Genomic DNA, 18,375 nt, shown 5'->3' on the forward strand with positions numbered 1-18,375 from the left:
TTTTATTTGCACCTCTCAGTGCTATTTTCAAACAAATTTAGTTGGTTCCATTTACTAAAGTATTTTAACTTATCTTAAACCACCGCGACCTCGAGCGAGTAAGAAAGGTCACATGTTCATGTTCAACCCTTTCGCGTGTCGCGTCCACACTTATTTTTTTAACTAGGGTTTTTTTGTTTTTTTTTTTCTCCTCGTTCGTTTTTGTTAAGAAATTATGGCAGATTTTATTTTTTATTTTAATTTTTTACATTTCAAGCATGCTGTTTTAGCCTCTCTTTTATTTTTTTTACTCATGGACAATCAGTTTACTTTTTAATATAAATAATAGATTTAGACAAAATCTAAATTTATGCAATTACAAGTAAAAAAAAAAAAAAAGAAAAAGAAAAAAAAAGGCGTTAATTTGAGCTTCATAGCATCTGTCGACTTGCCCGTTCCTGCGTGAAAGTGTGTGTGTGGGGGGGAATTCCTCTCGTGCGGCTTTGTCGTTTTTTTTCCCACGGCATGAGTTAAAAATATCACCAGTTACAACAATCAATAATACAAAAGAAAGAATTATAAAACAGTCCATCAAGGCCATGCAGCAAGCTGTTTCTGATTCCTTAATTCACTCAAAACCTGCTGTAGTTATTAATAATAAATCAATTTATTTATGCAAATGCGATCACGCTAACTGAATCTGCCAGCTTTTATTCATTATTAGCCAGCATCGGTGGAATCCTGAGTGCTACGTATCTGTGAGTAAGGGTTTTTTTCTTTTCTTTTTTTTTTTTTTTTTTACATAAAACAATGACTCGTTTGTGTAATGACACGTCACTGACGGCACACAGGAAAATCACCGAGCAATATGTGGTCGTTACTTGATTATAGTAATTGTGGGGTTTGTGAGTAAGTTGTGCAGAGGGACAATGCTGCGAGTCATGCTCACAGCCTGCACGGTTTAGCCAGCGAGAGGAAACGTTTTACACATGCAGAGGCACCATGATCTGGGTGTGATGAGTGTCAGTCTCACCACTAACCACTGTACGTGTGACTAGCGATGTTCTTCTGGGTTTCTAGGTTCCTGAATTCTGTTATCAGATGATCATCCACACACACACACACACACACACTTACACACACACTTAAATGCAGATAGGCAGCTGCATTGGAGATTTTATGTACATTTTCTGAATTTGACGCCATTATCCAGCGTGACTTACATTGATCTCATTTTTACAACTGAGCAGATGAGGGTTAATCCCAGGGCTGTGCTGGGACTTGACTTCATGACCTTCCAATCAGTAGTCCGATGTCATCTTACGAATACCAAGAAATGATACACAAAATACACCAAACTTGCTGACAGCACGTGCTCAGATTGCTCGTCTTTATACTGTCAACGAGAGAGGAAGTGAAAAAGAAAGTGGAATAGAATCCCCCAGTACACAGTCAGGCTTTGCCAGAGAACGGTGCCCTGTGTGTTGTATCTGTGGTGTGTGTGTGTGTGTGTGTGTGTGTGTGTTTTTCATAATCCTTCCCACACTCACTTTCATATCAGTTATATTGTATTAAGTTGTATTCACATGGCTGCCAAGAACACCACGCATTACAATATTTAACGTCACTGAAGTTCTGTACGTCATTAATATCGAGCCACTCGAGGATACCACGTCGTACTCGGTGTTCCGATGTGTGCTTAACAGACTGGTATGTAAAACATCTTCCATTCTGCCTCGTGCTTGTCTTCGCCAGCTGGACTTCTGAATAATGGGGTTTCAAATAAGCCCAGGTTCTGGCGCAGACGACAAGGCGGGACCAGCTCGTCAGCGTACGAGGAATACTTTCTACAGCATGCTTTAATCTCATCTCCATCCACCGTGTGATTACTGCAAACACGGGTGGAAAGGACTCGAGTAATCACCTTCATTATTGTACTTAAGTATTATCTTAGCATATTTACACCCTACTCGCGTGTTACTTAAATGACATGCTTGTTCTCTTACTTAATCATATTTTTAGTTAGAATTACAAATCTTAAAGCAGAATTTCCAGCCCAACTAAATCTAAAAAAAACAACAACACACACATTAGACCTGAAACTAGCCCCAAATGTGGGGCTAACCCCAAACTAGCCTCCTTTATTTGAGGAAACAAGGTCACCGTGGTGCACACACATTTCTGATGAACGGATATTATCCACGCTGTAATCTCCTTTTTCATCCTTCAAGCTGTACGATGTATTTTACAATAGAAATGGTTCCATAAATCCTAGACACGCTGTCTGCACTTCCACGTTGCCTTAGTTTGTAGAAATTTCTTAGACTTAATTCCGATTATTGACTATAAAACAACATCTTGGCAGCTGGAGTATTTTTAAACTAGCACAATTTTGTGTAAAAAACAAAACAAAAAAACAACCTGGCAACCCTGTCATTACCTGTCCTGTCCGCTGCTCCTCCTCGACTGAAAATGTTCATAAAGTGAACACGGGGCAGCGTGATTCGCACCCCAATGGACCTCTATTTGTTATCGCTTGCTGCAGTTCCCATTTTTGACCACTAGGCGCAATAATAACTCAATGGAGCTAAATGGAGCAGTGAGTGCGCTAAACATCTGTCAAATAACGACATTTGTTTAATTTGTTGATCACTCAAAAGAGGTCATTATTAATCATTTCGATGGAATTTAAAACGTATGAAGCTGAGAAGAAGGATTTTATGGACTTATGGATGAGCCGGCTTTGACGTACACGAGTACCGTTTAAGTCGGTCAAGGCCTTAAAGGATTCTATAGACACCTCATACCATTGCAGAGAAATACGTTGTAGTCACACTATTTCCAGCTGTTTGGTGTCTTTGGTGCCCTTACAGACCTCAGACCTCACGATAAAGCATTAGTATGTGTTCTGTCAGTCTTTTTCATTTTTTTTTCCAGCACCCAAGATCAGTTTACATAGCTCTGAAAGGTCACTGAAAGTCCGCCAGGGTGCAGCGCTGCATTTATGTAACAGATTGTACTAATGCGAAACCGGCTCGGGTCACATGAGGACCATCACCGCACTTTATTAGAGCTAAATGTAGAAAGTGATAAGAGCATGCAGAGAGGGTTCCATGGAAACATACGCTACATACGCTACGTGTGTGTGTGTGTGTGTGTGTGTGTTTTAAGAACTTCTACTCATAGTCTCGCGGGGGGGGGGCGTTTGGGGGGGGGGGGTCTTGGGTGGGGATTGGGGTGTTGTGTTCAGGAAATATTTATAATGATGCAACATCCTATCAACGTATTTACTATCGTCCACCTATAGGGGGCAGAGTTTGCCCTCTGTATGGACTGACCTAGCGAATAGCTTTGGAATCAACCTCACATTGGAACTACAAAGTCCAGGGAGCTGTTGCTTGTCATAACAAGTCTGAGTAATGAAACACTGCTGGCTGTGAGGAACGTACATGTTGCACTCTTGAACTTCTTTGAAAGCCTCGGTCGCAGGGGTCGACATCAGGTTAACCACACAGCTGTTAATAAAAGAGGCAGTACGCAATTTGCTCTAAATCAATAAATATGTCTGGGTCAGTACTTCTTCTGTGGATCTGGCACCTCTCAGATCTACAGGGCTTGCGTTCCTGAACTTATTTACATGAATCCGGTCCTTTTAAATAAATAAATAAATAAATCATATGATTTTAATGAATAATCGTTCTTCATTCATCACCTCTCATTACATCTAGCAATCGTAACATACTTGTGTTCAGTCACACGTGCTCAGGCATCATGGATACGGTGAAAATCTTCAATATTCTATGCACACAAACACAAAACAGTCAAAAATCTGCACTTCTTCCACAGTGATGCAGTTCATCATCCCTTGTGATTTGCTTCTACACGCATGACACGTTTTAAGATAAGAGCAACACAAGACCCGAGTCTTCCCTCGTAAGATCATGCGTCAGATCACTAAAGATGCAGTATTTCTCGTACAATAGACTCTTTATTTTGTCGTTGGGTTTTGTTTTGTGTTTTGTTTTTTTTTGCCGAACTTGACATGAGATATAAAAATATCCAGGATGAATTTTTATGCAAAAGGTTCAAATCTTATGCATACGCCTATGAGAAGGAGGAACACAAACAATCTGAGCGTAGTACAAGATGTGCTAGTCTGTGTTGCTTAGAGAGAACGGGCCTCGGGAGATCGATACACACCTCATGAAGCCATTGATTGTCGCCGTTTAAACCCTGCTGGTGAAGAAATTGTAAGTGTGCTTGCGACATGGCCTCCAGTGGACACTGGTTGATTTGTATAAAAGACCGGTGCAAGCGCGATCGTTCTTTCTTATGGAGTATAAAACCTCGTCTTGTGCTCGCCGTCTTGCTGATCCTTCACTGGTGCTTCTTCATTTTTACATTACACCCAAATAAATACCCCAAATATCGTACCCGCACTTGGGTTGTTAGCAAAATTTGCACATAAATGATGTAGGGGAAGCAGCAAAGGCGTAAAATCCTTAATATCAGTCATTTGTAACACCTTTTTCATTCGTTTATTCGTCTCAAAATCACCTGAAAGCAGTTTCTGTAATCCATATTAATACTGGTTAGGACTCGCGATTGCTTTCAGAACATCCTCCGTGTTTTTTTCATAGCGTGGAACACGCACGGTGTTGGGAACGCTTAATGCTTTGAGACTCTGCTCCGTGTTGATATGATTACATCACGCCATCGCTGCAGGTTTGACCTGCTGAGAATCCCAAAGACGTGTTACAACATCCCAAAGACCGTCTACTGGATTCAGATCTGCTCGGGAGGGAGGCCGTGAACGGACCCTGAACTCCTCCATGTCCGTGGAACCGGTTGGACACGACTTTGTTACATGGCACATTGTCATAGTGATGCATGTGATCGACAACGATGCTCAGGGCTTCAACGGTTCTCGATTGGTATTAAGAGGCCCAATGTGCGCCAGGAAAACAGTCCCCACACCATTACACCACACCACCACCACCACCACCACCACCACCATCATCCTGGACTGTTCACACCAGGCAGGTCGAGACCATGGATTCATGATGTTGATGCCAAATTCTGACCCGATCATCTGCAACAGAAATCGAGATTTATCAGACCAGACCATATTCTTCCAATCTGTCCAGTGTGAGTGAGTCTGTACCCACTATAGCCTCAGATTCTTACTGACAGGAGTGAAATCTGATATATGTGGTCTTCTGCTTTCACCTCAAGGTTCGACATGTCCCGAGATGCTTCTCTGCTCACCGCGGTTGTACACATCGGTTATCTGAGTTACCGTAACCCTCCATTTTTTGTTTCAGACTGTTTAATGTCCCTCTGATTGACAGGTCTAAAACAGCTTCCTAACCTGGACTTACGAAGCAGACTCGTATCGCACCTCTCATCGCTCTGCGGAGACGAACCGCCACCGTCCCACCACCGGGGACTCGTCACGATGACGCATGTTTTTGTTCTTCAGTGTTCACCATCCAGCTTCAGAATGATGGAATATTTAGTCTTGTGTTCTTCTACGTCTTGGCATTGACCTGAAGGAAGTCCCACCACCCCCAGAACAAACAGCAGACGACTTTTTTTTTAAATCATCTGTTTATATAGTGTCTGGAAATTTTGATCCGGACTATTTAAAGCAATCAGGGTGAGCCCGTGGGGGAAATAGTCCATTGTTTTATGAGTACTGTGGGAACAAAATGGTGACGAGACCCCAGTGTAACCAATGCGATTGCACTGCTGCCCCGGGGAGATGACGGCACCGTGCGGTATATAGGAACAACATACGACTAGCTAAAACAGGTGCGTATACAATTACTCTCTCAGGCACTCACTGTGCATTTTAATAGGAACATCTGTACAGCTGCTCCTTCATGAAATAATTCAAACAGCCAATCGTGTGTTCAGCAGCACAGTGTATATAATCATGCAAGGACATGAGAACAATCTCAGTGACATGGCATGGATGTTGGTGCCAGATGGGCTGGTTTGAATATTTCAGAAAGTGCTGATCTTCCCCATTCGGTTCACGCAGAATGCTGTGAAAACAAACAAACAAATAAACCCATCCAGTTCCAGTGCAGGAACTTCTGTTGATGAGTGAGGGTCAGAGGAGAACGGAGAGACCAGTTTGGGCTGACGGGAACGTTACGGTAACGCAAGTCATCACTTTTTACAACCACGGCGAGCAGAGAAGCATCTCAAGACATCACACGTTGATGCGGAGGAGCTTGAAACCGCTGAAGACCTCGTCAGGTTCCACTCGCGTCAGCCAAGAACAGGAATCTGAGGCTACAGAGAGCACGGACGTGCCCAAACTAAAACGTTGCCTGATCCTTTTTTACAATATTCAGCTGTCAATTTCTGACGAGTTTGAGGTTGGAGCTTTTAAATAATAAACTTAGCGATTTAGAAGGCTTACGTCTGCCTAACATCTGTATTTCCGTTCTGTCAGAAGAACATTTCTATTCATCGAAGCGTTTATATCTTCCGTTACGCCGTCATGAGAACGTCATCAGCGTAAACGCCAACGCTAATGTCATATTTACGGATGACCTTCAACAGAACCTTGTATGACACGAGGTTTATACTTTATACGATATAGGACTGCATTATCCTTTTATAGGCTCGTCGTCCCAAAAAATCTCCATTTATACGAAATGTATGTTTCAGTCTGTCGAATATGTAAGATCTAAACCAGGCAAGAAACGTCTACACCGACTACTAAACTATCAGGGTGTGCAGAGTCAAATTCTGCACTCGAGTGAATTAAATACTCGCAGGTGGAAAGAGCACGAGTCTATGAAAAACAAAACTAAATCTGGTTAGAGATAAATGTTTACTGCTGAGATCTTTATTTGCTGAGCAAAGGTTAATAGTCCAAATTCTGAAATAGTCCAAATTCCGCAGGCGTGCCAAGGAACGTGAATCATAAACGTCAACGTTTTTTTTTCTTTTTCAATCACAGACTAAAGAGTTTGCATAATCGTGCGTTTAGAAAAAAAAAACAACTGATTGTAAAATGACAAAAATGTCACTGGAAGATTTGTTTAGCGGTGCAGTAGAGTATATGACACGTATCGCACGTATCTGTCCGTCGGTTAACGGATAGAAAATCGGTAAGAAGTTTGATATGGTATTTTTCATTTTTGTTGCTTTTTGTGACATCGACAAGCAACGTGTGAAAGGAGCGAAGACGTCGGTAGCGTAGATGAATCTTAAATATGTGAAACGTTTCCCTTTCTACGTTTTTTGAAAACTCAAAAGCTAAAACTGTTTCTTTCCGGCTTTAAACGGGAAAAAAAAAAAAGTTCAGGTTTTCACTTTGATCTCAGACTCTTGGACCTGCTTCAGTGTATATAGCAGATACAGTCCAGAAGGTCATATGATTCGATTCGATTCGATTCGATTCAGTTTGATTCGTAGGGCGCTTTTAACAGTGGACGTTGCCTCAGAGCAGCTTTACAGAAACATATAAACACAGGATGGAGATTTTAAGCGTGTGAATTTATCCCTATTGGGCGAGACGGTGGTGACGGCGGTGAGGAAAAACTCCCTGAGATGATACGAGGAAGAAACCTTGAGAGGAACCGGACTCAGAAGGGAACCCGTCCTCATCTGCGTGATTGCTTCGCATACTTTAACAGCATTAATAACAAACCCTGGCTCTATTACTCTTTTATATCTTTCTTTTCCAACAATTCCAGTCTGAGATGCCATGTCAGTCTGCTTCTGTCTCTCCTTCAGTCAAACACTTGTCTTTTTCGGTTTCCTCTCGTCACAGTCGCGGTATTTTTTCCATACTCAGCTTCACTGATGCCAGTTGGTATGTACTTTCATTCTTTCAGGGTTTTTTCCCTCCAAAATTGGTGATTTTGCTATGCCAGTGTTTTGCGGTACGGTTCTGATCCAAATTATCTTCAACTCCTAAAAGGCTTGTTGTTTTATTATTATTATTTCGTCTCGCATATAATATAATTGCTCAGGTATGCATGTTGGTTGACGTATACTGAGTTTTGCACCACTCACCCCAAAGGCACAGAAGCAGCGCTGGTCGTGGCAGCGTTTTTTTTTTTTAAAGCTCCTCGTCATTATCGTGGGCGACGCAGATATAAACGCTATTCCGAGCGTTCATACTGCTTTCATATGTTATTTTCGTTGTCGTTTCGATGGCCGGGATTTTCCTGCAACAGAGCTGCATGTCTGCTTTATGTTACCCTTTCCTTAGTTTGAATTCTTTCTTTACAATACGTAATGAATAACACACGACGGACTGGAATGTAACACGACAATACGATAATGATCCACGGCAGGGTCGAGTGATACGGCCAAACCGTTCCAACGACTCCAACCTTTTCATTCATCAACCGACCTCACGTCACACTTTTGAACCGTTTAAAGTTGTGTTTAATGTTCTTGAACGTCTGTAAGGCGAGTCAGTGCCTGTCCTCGTTTACGTTAAAGCGCCTAAAACCCTTCGTTCCATCACCAGCATCCCTTTTCTGTCCCGAACACACAGACACCGACACTGGAGACTCCTTCCATAGACGCCGCGTGAACGCGTCCTAACAGAAAGCTTCGACGATTCATCTAAACGTCCATATAAAACCTCGTTTATGCTACAGAAGGCACTACTATCAGAGCTGCTGTTACAGAAAATGAATCTTTGAGAATTTAACTGCACTGTGGTTTAAATATAATGTTCGTGAGATCCATCTGTGCTCTTGTAACTCCGTGACACGCAGATTTTTCAAACGCGGTTTAAGGATTTTTCTTCACGCTAATGCCAAGCTTCTTCAGCCTTCACCTTAAGCTTAACGCATAAGTGATGAGGCGACGGTTTCCTCCTCCGAAGCCGACGAGACACGGAGAGTACCTCGGTTATGCATTAGTGTAAATAGTGCAGTGGAGATAAATGAAATCCTAATGAAGAGAGAGCTATTTTAATATGCATTTAATCTACATGAGAGGTTTTAAAGGACGCCAGAAACACATTTCAGAGTAAGATTGATGTACGATGATTTGCTCCAACTCGCGCAGCTTATTGTCGCTTTAATTAAGATAAGCGGACGTACTCTGTGCGTACTCTGTTTCTCTCCTTTCGTCTACTCTCTCCTTTTTTTTCCCCCCAACCAGACATTTTCTTGAATTGGCATCTAAACTAGGCTCAAACCACAGACCGTGGAATAAACCATTTTTATTGGTTGTTATTGTTATTGGCTGGGACGTTTCAGCTAGTATGGTTTAGCTCATTACAACCGCAATTCCAAAAAACGTGGGTGATGATATGTACTGCAGATGATGAGATATTCACAGTCTTCGCTATCTTACGTCGAGGAACATTATTCTGAAACTGTTCCGCAAATTTGAGACGCAGCTTTTCGCAGATTGGTGAACCTCTGTCCAACTCAGCTCTCTCCTGAAGGCTTACGTTCCCTCACGCAATCTGCCGATCGATCAACGACCGACTCTTACTAGTTCCTACTCAGCGTGGCTCAAGGTCCCTTTCCAGAACCTTCACGCTAACTGCTCCTCAGTAGTGGAATGAACTTCCGACCTCAATCCGGACCTCAGAATCTCTCACCATCTTCAAAAAACAGCTAAAGACCCGCCTCTCCCATGAACACCTAACCAACTCATACAAATAAATAAATAAATAAATAAATAAATAAATAAATTCCTCTGGCACTTACACCTCTACTCTGCGCACTTTGCTTCTTCTGGAACTGAATGAATGGATCTCGTATGGCAGCACTACTTGTATTGTTCTCTGCTTCATATTTTTGTATTTTCTCATTTGTAAGCCGCTTTGGGTAAAAGCGTCCGCTAAATGAATAAATGAATAAATGAATAAATGAATAAATGTAAATGTGACGCATTATTTGGAGATTTTGGTTACGTGAACTTGTTACTAAATATTTGAATGAACTTGACATTAGTCCTTTAGACTTTGACTTTGGAGGATCTGAGGACGACGCGTGTTTTGTTAAGATCTTCACTGTACGTGTGTGTCTGTGTGAGACTTCTGGGGTCGTTTGCATCGGGAGAAAAGCCCGAGAGACTGGAGAGTAAAGTCTCGTTTTTAATCTTTCCATACGATGTCAGTGTTCTCTAGGAGAAACTACAGGAGATCTTCTTAAGGCTTGGATGATGTTACTCGAAGGTCAGTGAATACGGATTGGCGCGATGGAGTGATTTCTTTCCTGTGTGTCCTTGCCACGTCAACTATTTCATTTTTCTAGTATATCTACATATTAATATTTGTGTGGCAGTGCAATGCATTTTTATTTATTTTTTTTTTTTTTGCAGAAATGGAACTAACCAGTGCAACGCTCAGCTATTTTCTATTCAGAGTGAGGTTGCAGGAGGTTCTTGGCCAGCGATGCAGGGTGTGTTCCTTCGGTCATTACGACAATCTGCGTGTCCTATGACCCCCGCTCAATAGCGGAAGACAAGCATGGAGGAGTGGCGCTCTACCTCAGCTTGACCTCTTTATCATGGTTCCTCTACGTCCGGTCCTCACGCTCCAAATCCCATAATAGGGACAACAATCAGTGCAACTCAACATAGTCTGTACCTTACTCATACACACAAGAGTTCCACTGCTAACCGAGAACGACGCCATGTCGCCGTGTACTTTATCCGATGTTGGGAAGCATTTCGTTTTTTACTATAGTGGTGTGTTGTGTTCCAAGATCTGTCGTATAAACTGTCAGTCAGATCAGCTGATTTTCTGTGTCTTCACACTCGATCTGAATACACCAGTCCACACCCAGATCCGATTCTGGGCTGGTCTAGAGGCAGGGGTATATTATAGACTCATGATCCCGTTTGTGTGTGTGCAGATAGATAGACACACGAGACGTACAGTACAACACCAAAATCACATGCAAAAGATTCCACTTCATCTTCATTACTTGCTCGGTACTGAACAGGCTTATCATCTGTTCATTGTTAGTTACCTCAAACGCACCCTTTTGAGGATAATAGTGTCTATTTCTGTCCCATTTAAACCATATGACGAATTGGCATCACATCCGATATGTATTCCCGGGATAGTTGTTCAGATACACCCCGACCCGGACCAGGATAAAGTGCTGGGTCAGTGATAGCTCAGTGGATCAGAAGGTCGTGAGTTCAAATCCCAGTTACAATGCCACTACTGGGCCCTTGAGCAAGGCTCTTAACGCTCATATGCTCAGTTGTATAAAATGAGATAAATGGACGCCGCTCTGTATGAGGGCGTCTGCCAAATGCCATGAATGTACCAACTGGATCGAATTGCTAATGTTGGAAAATCATACCCAGGAATTATGATGTTTAGTAAGTAAGATCTGTTTAAGTCCAGGCATGTTTTCCGCTCTTACGCTCTCAAAAAGAAAAGTTTTTCAATACCGCACACTCTTAAGGTTTTTTTTTTTTTTTTTTTTTTTTTTTCCAGATATCACCTCTCCATAAAACTAGAACCATTGTTTTTGTTTGTTTGTTTGTTTGTTTAATATACTGTGCAAAACCCATAAATATAATTCTAAGATTATAATACCTAAAATGACGATAGACCAATAAACACAACCCCAACCAATTTCAGACACCTCTGCATTTAAATGAGCTGATTTGTTCCTACAGAAATTGAATTTTCTCTCCCGATAAAGACCCCGGAGAGAAATGTCTGCCTCTTGGCCTGAAAATGATCATTTCTTATTTATGGTGTTTATTTTGTCATCAAGTCCAAGCCAATTGCACTCATGCCTAGGTGTATAAATTCTTAATTATGTAGTGTTGGGAGGAAGTGATTTATAGTTTGCGTTTGGGTCCGGAAGGTGCCGGTCTCGTGCAGGGAGATGCTCGGAGATCTTCTCAAAGCAAGGGGTTACGCGGTGGTCGGAAAAACAAACAAACAAACAAACAAACAAACAAAGTTAGATTGCAATTACAGCTATAAAATATAGGACATGCTGTATCTGTATCTGTTTCGCTGGTCGAGACTCCATTGATACGCCGACGTGCAGCAGGTCCTCAGAACTACTGTATCCTCCTCAGGCACCCTTTAAAGTGTTCAGTTTTATGAGTTTGGAGAAAGAGCCTTTTAGGGAACATTACAAGAGTGAGAAACAGAACAAAGAGCGGAAAGTTCCTAAACAACGTCCACACACTGTTTTTCGTACAGTCGGAGAAAACATTACCAAGGAAACTTCCAGAGAAAACGCAAAGATGGAATCGCCAACAAAGACGAGACCAAATAGGGACTTCTTTTCTATCTGTGGTCAGCTCTGGATGTGAATTACTGCCATGTTTTTCAGCATCTATCTGCACACACATGCAGCTCGGCACAACGGCATGACTCGTGATTAGCAAAACAACACAAACATGTTTCTTTATGAAGTCATTTTCACACTCGAGCCTGGGAGCAGTCCGGATCCAGAGAACCGATTCCTGGTCTTGGGTGTGCTTCAACCGAACCCTGATGCGGTCCACAACAGGTGTGGAAGCTATCCTACCTCAGCCCTGTGAGATGATTGGTTCAACTTCCTGAATCATGTTACTTCCTGTTTCTACTTTAATGCCGATGAGGAAAGGTTTGCTTTGGTTAGTGAAACATAAAAGCAGACATTCATAGCACTGGAGCTCCGTCGTTAGCTCACCTCCGTGGTGCGAGAGCTTGGACTGAGAGTGTCCTCACGTTCTGCACGATTAGCAATCGCCTCATATGAGAACGACTCTTTCTTTCTTTTTCAGATGTTCCAGGACATACATACATACAACCCCAATTCCAAAAAAGTTGGGACGCTGTGTAAAAGGTCGATGAAAACAGAACGCGACGGTATGCAAATCTCATAAACCCCGTGTGTTACTCACAATAGAACGTAGGAAACATATCGAATGTTTAAACTGAGGAAACGGACCGTTTTACGGAAAAAATGAGGTCATTTTGAATCCGATGGCCGCAACACGTCTCAAAAAAGTTGGGACGGGGGCAACAAAAGACTGGAAAAGTAAGTGTTAGTAAAAAAAAAAGAAACAGCTGGAGGTTACTTGTGAACTGGTCAGTAAGGTGATTGGGGATAAAAAAAAAAAAAAAGAGGATCTCAGAGAGGCGGAGTCTTTCAGAAGTAAAGATGGGCAGAGGTTCACCAATCCGCGGAGCAATTTCAGAATAATGTTTCTCAGCGTAAAAATAGCGAGGACTGAGAATATCTCATCATCTACCGTGAATAATATCATCAAAAGATTCCGAGAATCTGGAGAAATCTCTGTGCAAAGGGATAAGCGTGAAAATCGATACTGCACGCCCGAGATCTTCGGGCCCTCAGGTGGCACGGCATTAAAAACAGGCCTGATTCTGTAATGGAAATCACTGCATGGGCTCAGGAACACCTCCAGGACTCATCGTCTGAGTCCAGAAACGCCGGTTAAAGCTCTATCGTGCAAAGAAGAAGCCGTATGTTCATTTCCACTACGTATGGAGACTTTGTAAAAAGACAACTCTTTGTCAATCAGAACACGGTCATCAAAGACACACTAACAAATGGTGTCATTACAGTAGAAGCACGATGTGATGTGTTGTTGAGGGAGCGACATCGAATAGACAAATGTGCTCGATTCACTGTAGAATACATTGGACTTGAGCGGGACAGTAAAAGCTTGTTTACTTTATTTGGAAAGAACGTCGCGTGTGATCCCACGTGGATGGTGAAGTCCAGATCCGATAATAATACCATCGTGCTAAACAGGATTATATAATAACAGACGTTATTAGCGTCCGGAGAAAACAAAACAGGTTCCAGGATATTTGGGATAGCATGGATAGAGGGTCATTGTAGAGTTTTTCCATGTTAAAAGGTGTAAACTATCACCTGGACTCAGTGGAGCCTGGACTCAAAGAGAACTGCAGGTATTTTTGGAAAAACAAAAATATTCTAAAATTCAAATATCTGCATCTTGTTAAACTTGACTGACTGGTGCTGAAGTACAAAATAACTTCAAGGCATTAGCAAAACAAACACACACACACACACACACTAACTACCTGTGGCTTAATCAGCTGCACGGTGTATTCCCGACACTCCCGACACCCGGTATTCCCGGGATAAACTCTGGATCCGACGTGACCTTGACCAGAAGAAAACGCTTAGTCCTAAATGAAGATGAATGAATGAAAGAACTCTACATTACCACCTCGTAAAACTCTATTAGACGACTGATTGGTGCGGAACGTACAGAGACGCAGTCACAGAGGATGAGTATAACAACAACAACAGGAACAGGAAGCACACGCAATCAAAGCTCTGAATGTTTCACCATTCACACATTCATAATTGTTCTAAACATTCTATCACTAATGAATCCGGGTCTTCATGTGACAGACCCAAACCTGTGTCATGGAATTAAAGCTGCCTGAAAGGAAATGGCCTCGCTCGCTGCCTTTTCCTTCCTATCCTATAAATCTCTCCCATCCACAGTGCGATCGAGTCCAGCTTCTCCCGTCGGTATTTCACTCCTGTCTTCCTCTACGTCACGGCAAGCTCCAGTCTCTCATCGGGGACCGTATATGTTTTATCCGATCGGCCTTTGATCGATGGAAACAAAAGGTATCCGGCACTCGGCCCCTGCCGTGTGTCATGCACTCATAAACCGCCGGGTTAGAGTGCAGCTCCTAATTGTAAGATTTGCGAAAACAACTAAACACCATTCCAGAAAACAAACCAACAACAACAACAAAACTTAACGATCTAGCGAGTTCACACTAGCTAATTCACAAAATGAAACTAGCTAGCTAACTTAACTAGCTAAATTAAAAAGCTTAAGGTTAACTCAACCCACTTAACTTACTTTAGTACAATAAGTCTACGTGAAGCACAGCAGTGGAGTGCATTTACAGCACGCAGTGGTCTAGTCGATAAACCAATAATAATTCTAGGATTAATCCGAACTCACTGCAATGGAAAAAGAACTTACACAATATGATGAACTTACTTATACACTCTGCTCATGTGTTCTACATTTACAATTACTCGTTCAGCAGACGCTTTTATCCCCCCCCAAAAAAAAAAAATCGACTGACGGATGAGGAAATTCTGTACGAGCACAGCGATATATCAAGCGGAGAACAATACGAGTAGTGCGACTGTACCATGTAAGATTTATAACTGGGTTCTAGAGGAGTAAAGAGCGCGGCAGGTTAGGGGTTAGTTAGGCGTTCACGGAAGAGGTGGGTCTTTAGATGTTTTTTGGAGATAGTGACGGGTTCTGCGGATTCTGAGGGACCGCCACATTGAAGGTCCGTGCGTCGCTGAGTAGGCACTACTAAACGTCGGTCATTAATCGAGTGCAGACGGCGCGAGGGAACGTAAACCTTGAGGAGAGTGTCGAGGTACGGGCGTGCTGTCCCAGACAACGTCTCGTACGGGTTCTGTAACGCGAGTGTTTTTACAGACACGATATAAAACCGTTGGCATCTTTAGTTAGCCTAAACAAACTACTAACTAATATTACAGAGTGAAGTCACGGGAGTGCCGCCAAGGTTCGCGTTACTACCCTTGTGAGGATCTCATCATTAGCGATGCTCATTAGCGCTATACGAAACACCTCAATCTAAACCTCGGTAACCAAAAGCAAACCTTTCGGCTTCATTCATTTAATAGTTTCAATTAAAAGCTGCAGAGAGTAGAGCAAGGCCTTCAACTGTTCCGCAATATATCCGATATATATTTGATATTCAAACATTCACACTAGGATTAGGTTACAGGCCCGGCAAAGAGCAATTCATTTCCCTGTTTTTATTTCCATCTACCTGTTCCCCAAAAGGCAGGAGGAATAAAAGGATTCTCTGTCTCCACCAAACAACCTCATTTGAATAGGAAGTGAAAATTAGAAGACCACAGAATACCGGAATGGTCCATGTCGAGACAGGAGCTTAACTTGACACTAACGTACAGTGTTTATTTGATTTTATCAGCATTTACGTATGCAAATCAATCCATCATCTCAGCTAAGTTTATCAAACTTATTTGAATATAATATAGAATATAATCCAGCTCGTGTTAGCTGTCACACTTTAGCACGATTATGCATTGATGCAGGTCATGCTGAGTTACACGGCGTTATGTTTTCTCCGCTGAGCTGAAACAGCACGAATCATGGAGTGGAACTGATAAACAAGAAGAAAACTTAAACATCATAAACATTACAGCACAGGGAAAGTCTTTCCTTTCGCATATCCCGGCTTGTTAGGAAGTTGGGGTCAGAGCGAAGTTTGGGTCAGCCGTGGAACGGAGAGAATTAAGGGCCTTGGTCAAGAGCCCAACAGTAGCAGCTTGGCGGTGCTGGGACACCTGACATGTCTGGACATATATATCTTTATTAACATTATAAAACGTTTCACCGACCCAGGAATAACACTGACTGTAAATATAAAGCAAGGTGACTGTTGCTCGGTCATTCTTAGCTAGCCGCATCTAAATCTTACGCTCTCGCTTTATTTTTTAAAATAAAATATTTTGTAAAAAAGCAGTTTTGCCGGTGGAGACTAGCGAAATGTCGCTACAAAGTCCCAACTGGCAGATTTTCCTATCCTTGTGTGGACATTTGGTCTTCATCAAGATATATAAACATGCTATAAACACACACACACACACACACACACACACACACACACACACACACACACACCTAGGTTAGGTATTAGGTATTTCAAAATATATTTCAAATTGTACTGTTAAAAAAATAAATAAATTTTTTAAAAAATCAAGAGATCAACAAAAATCTCACTTTGGTAACTTAAAGGTTTTATATTATAGTATTTAATACTTCCGTTCTCTTTGTTTTTCGAATCTGATTGGTCAGAAAGTGTCGATTGATTATCTATAACAACGCGGCTATGATGTAACGACGAATCGCAGGTTTATAATAACGCTCTCATTATTATACATTGTTTCCATAGTAACAGCCGTGCTGTCGATATGTCGAAGCTCGTTGAAGACGTGAAGGGAAGGAGTCTCCGGTGTCAGGAAGTTTTCCAGACGGCTCCTGGACAGAGGAGCTTATTTTATTCCGAATTATTAAGCAGCTCCAGCGACGTCAGTCCATGCCGACGTTTTATACAAGAAGTAGTGAACGAAACATGAAGGTTAAGGTTGAGCCGACAGCGTTTTGTGTCTTTCATTTCCTCCGGAAAGTTCAGGCAGACATTTTAGAGCCGCCTGGGCACTGACACGGGGTGAAGGACGGCACGCATGGCAGTGATGAAGCCGTATGCCGGGCATCCTGTGGGAAGACCAGTAAGCGAGTGGATACCGGCCCTAACATTCCACCCGTCCTCCGAGAGGCAGAGTCTCTGTGCGTTTACTTTACACGTGTGGAGATCTGTGCATGCATACGTCTTCAAGTTTGTCTTTAAGTAGGTCAAGTATCTCTTGATCGATACCACCAGCATGACTTAACCACTTCCTCACTCAGAACGCTGCACAGTCATCTTTCTTAGTAAAATGCAATAAATAAGCAAGAGTAAGCTCATTAGCACACAGGTTTCTCAAGAACTCAAGAACGATTTAGATGCGTTTCCATTTCCGAGGTAGGAAGACGCAGTGAGCACCCAGAGAAGGAGAGAACCTGACTTTTGATGCAGTTGATTAAGTGCTTGACTTGCGCAATAATGTGTTACCTTTCCAGAAAACTATGCCTTCCTGGACGTAAACCAGACAAGTAGAACGAGAAAAAGAACAGGACCTTAAGAGAGAGAGAGAAAAAAAGAGGGGTGGAATTTGTAATCGAAGTAAAATCTTGTATTCTGAAGCTTTTTCTTATAAGAAGTCATCTTAGATTGGAATAATCGTTCTCAGGGAGGTCCATGATATCTTTTGGTTTCCAGTGGAAATCACAACCCACTATTAGCAAAGTGATTATATGTATTATTGAGGTCTTGTACATAATATTGGCACCCTTGGTATATACGAGCAAAGAAGGCTGTGAAAAACTGTCTTTATTGTTTAACCTTTTGATATCGTTTTAGTACACCTGGGTGAATAGGAACAGGAGATTGTTCAACCATGACTTGAACGGTCGAGTGGATAAAAACTCTCCAAGGATCACAGCCGGAGAACTGCAGATGTTAATTGTGTCTTGGGGTCAGAAAGTCTCCGATCTGAAGTCACCGACATCACCACAAGCTGTTTGGAAGGGGTTCAAGAAAAAAGCCTCTAGCACCGTATCTGTCCGTCCGATTAACAGCTCACTTGAATACAACCTCAATAACTCCTACGACGTAACAAGTCCTTTTGGTGGAAAGTTCTGGAATACAAAGCTCTACGGCTCCAGTAAATATTATTGTACACATTTAAACAATGAGTCTAATATTTACATAGTTGGATTATGTTTACAAAATAATTC

Source organism: Ictalurus punctatus, chromosome 18 (assembly GCF_001660625.3).
Source record: "Ictalurus punctatus breed USDA103 chromosome 18, Coco_2.0, whole genome shotgun sequence".
Lineage (NCBI taxonomy): Eukaryota > Metazoa > Chordata > Actinopteri > Siluriformes > Ictaluridae > Ictalurus > Ictalurus punctatus.